Below are 3,394 nucleotides of genomic sequence, written 5' to 3'. Positions count from 1 at the left end.
GAGATAATAGAATTGGTGTGAAATGTGATTTCTGATGACAGACTGTGCTAAAGTATTATTTGCTTTTTGTAGGAAGATCTACAGTTACCCAAGTAACTTTGCAGCATGAAGAAGTATGAGATTCTGGCTTTATGTTAAATCAATTTATGTCCATTGCAAAATTGATGCTAATACTCTAGGATCTAAATATTTTCGCAGTGTACATTCACTCAATGACTCAGTATCATTTGTTAAATAAAGATGTTTGGGGTTTATTCATAAAGGAAAATGAGGAACATTATTTAAAAAGCCCCCTAACGTATTGTAGTTTGACTGGACTTCACACAGCTGCAGAAATGTGTGCAGTATTCAATCCAGACTCTTGTGACTAGAATATTAGAAATGATGTTCTTGAACCTTTACACCCCTGGAAGTGTGTCTAATAAATTGGGTACTCGTCACACTGAGTTTTGTGCAATTCCTATCTGAAAATATAACTAAGAATTAATTTAGTTATATTCTGCCCCACTTCACAGGCTCATTAGAGGTGACTGGTTTGCTAGTCTCAAAAATGTAGTGAAGGAAGTTAGCAGTGTTTGTGTTTGTTTGGGATCTGACAGTTTTGCAGAGACAAAACAAGTTTTTAAAATTTATTTGTGGTAGAGATGGGTGAATAATAAGCAGTTCTTTCCAAACACGTACTACAAGCTCTCCCTTGGCTTCTGTCTGTCTGCCTGAGGAACAAAGATGTCTCTGTGTTGCAGGATAGAGACCTAGAGTGAAGGGACCGCCTGGTAAAGGCTGAAGAGCACGTACAGGGCAGAGAATCCCAGGCACTTAGTGTGGTGACTGGATTGCTTCGGAAATACCAACACTCCCAAGTCCTGATTGGAGTGGGGTTCACGACTCCATGTTCTTTCATATTTCACATATAACCTTTTGTCGCAGAGAGAATAGATCTGTTGGGTAAGACAATGAAAGATTGTTGCTGGGCAATTACTTCCTATAACAGACTTTCTGTTTTAACAGATCCCTTGTTACTTGAGCCCTTTTATTTATTTTTAGAGACATTTTAAAAAACAGAAAAGTACACAGGTACCCCTATGAATTGGCCACCAAGATGAGTTTCTAGTTTTTAGCATATTCATGATGGGAACTTGATTTCCTGCTTCACAAAATATTATGCTCAGCATAAAGTCTTTCAGCTTGTGGGAAACAGGACTAGCAGAGTGCAGAATATCGATCCCTTCCAAGGCAGCTTTTATTTATAACTGTAGCTTCTAACTTTATTACAGTGCTTTGTAAACTCACCGGTCCCACTACTTCACATTAGCAATAAACTGTGACTTGTTTACTTCTAGGACAGTCAGGGGCTTTTAGTGTAATTGATTGGATGTCTTTTTTTGGTACATCTTCAAATGGTTACACTCATCCCAGAGTAATGAGGAGGAAGAGAAAATGGAATGGATCCTTATCCTCTTTTTTAAAATGATCAAAAAAATTAAAAATGATCTTTCCTTCTCCATCTAGAGAATTTGGTAACTCTGAAATGTCAACCACATGGTGTGGTTCATTTTTTCCCCCCCATTCATTGTGTTTGGCTCATTCAATATGGAGACTTGCTTTTCCCTTCTGGGAAATTTTCTTCTATCATTTCTTTGATAATTATCCTGTCTTCTTTCCTTTCTCTTTAAAAACTTCTGATATGCAGATATTGGACTTATTGGATTGAACCTCTTTTTGCTTAAGTTTTCTGTATCTATTTCTATTTCTGTCTTTTGGTTCTACTTCCTGGGGGATTTTTTTAAACTTTTGATCCACCTATTGAATTTTTAAAATGTTGTCAGTTGCATTTTATTTCCAAGAACTCTCTTTTGTTCTCTGATCATTCTTTTTTCATTGTAACTTATTCTATAATACTTTATTTAATCTTTCTGAGAATACTAATTCAATTTTTTTTTTTTTAAGTTCTTGTCAGTTACCAGCATTATCTCAGGGACTTACTCCAGGGTTATTTCTTTTTGCTTACTGTGGTCTCTCCTTTTCATTTTGGAAACTTTACTTGAATGTCTGGTGATCCTTGGTTTTTTGTTCATGTTTAAGACTAAAAGGCAATTGGAGGCTTTATGGGCAAAATGTGGTGCATATGAAGCATGTGCCTTAGAAACCGTTCAAAATTTCTAGAGAGGAAGCTTATAATGTTGGCAGAAAAAAAAGCAAGCCACAGAAGAATTAATACAATATTAATATTAATTTTACAAATTGAAAAATAAAACAGTGTTATATGGCTTGTAGATATATGCATGTGTGGCAAAACCATCATAATGGCAAAGGAAACTAAATACAAAATTAAAATAGTGTTTACACTTTGGATATGTGATTGGGGTGAGCATAAAGTTTCACTGTTACTGGTTATATTCTAAATTGGGAAGTGAGCTTTATTATCATTTTCACTACTAACATATGTGTAATGTATTACATACAGTCTTTTATACGTGTCAAATATTTCATAATAAAAATGAGAAATTTGGGGGCACCTGGGTGATTCAGTTGGTTAAGTGTCCAACTCTTGATTTCAGCTCAGGTCATGATCTCAGCGTCCTGGGATCGAGCCCCACATCGGGCTCCCTGCTCAGGGGGAAGCCTGCTTCTCCTTCTTCCTCTGCTGCTCCCCCTGCTTGTGCTCCCTCTCTCTCAAATAAATAAGTAAAATATTTTTTAAAAAATGAGAAATTTTGAAGAAAACTCCTTTCAGTCCATCTTGAGAGAGTAGATGCTTGACTGACAGTGTTCTGTGCCTGGAATGGGGGCGTTGACTGCTCATAATCAAGATCCACTTTTCAGCTCAGTATACACTTTGAGAAATGACAGCGAGAAATGAATCAGCATGAACAGGTTGGGTTATGCATAAGTCCTTTGGAGATGTTCTTGGCACCATGTTCTCTGAAGCCCTGATGTACTCTAGCCATAGGTTCTTCCAGACCCTCATCAGTCTTCCCAGTGATGTCTAGGAGGTACTTCCACGCGTCCCTGATTACCTGCTGGTCTTAAGTTCCATCCTTTGCCTTCTGCAGGGTGCCTCAGGCACTTCTGCACCACCTTTACTGCTGTCACTTACACATCTCTGCAAGGCATTATAGGCCCAAACTGTTCAGCTGCACAGGAAATAAAGGCAGAAAGTGAAACCTCCGTGGAGTAAAGGAGCGGCTTGGTGAGAAAGGGGTGTGTGGCGATTAGTGCAGGGGAGGGGCATGGCCAGCAGGTGTGCATCTGCCTTCTGCTCAGTCCTCAGTACTGGAAGGATTCACCTGTGTGTGCGGGTGGGTGTGTGCACATAGTTTTTAATATTATCACGTTTGAGGGCGCCTGGGCGGCTCAGTTGGTTGGGCGACTGCCTTCGGCTCAGGTCATGATC

Source organism: Phoca vitulina, unplaced genomic scaffold, assembly GCF_004348235.1.
Source record: "Phoca vitulina isolate PV1807 unplaced genomic scaffold, GSC_HSeal_1.0 scaffold11, whole genome shotgun sequence".
NCBI classification, from domain to species: Eukaryota; Metazoa; Chordata; class Mammalia; order Carnivora; family Phocidae; genus Phoca; species Phoca vitulina.
The sequence above is the reverse complement of the archived record's forward strand: the minus strand, read 5'-3'. Positions refer to the sequence as shown.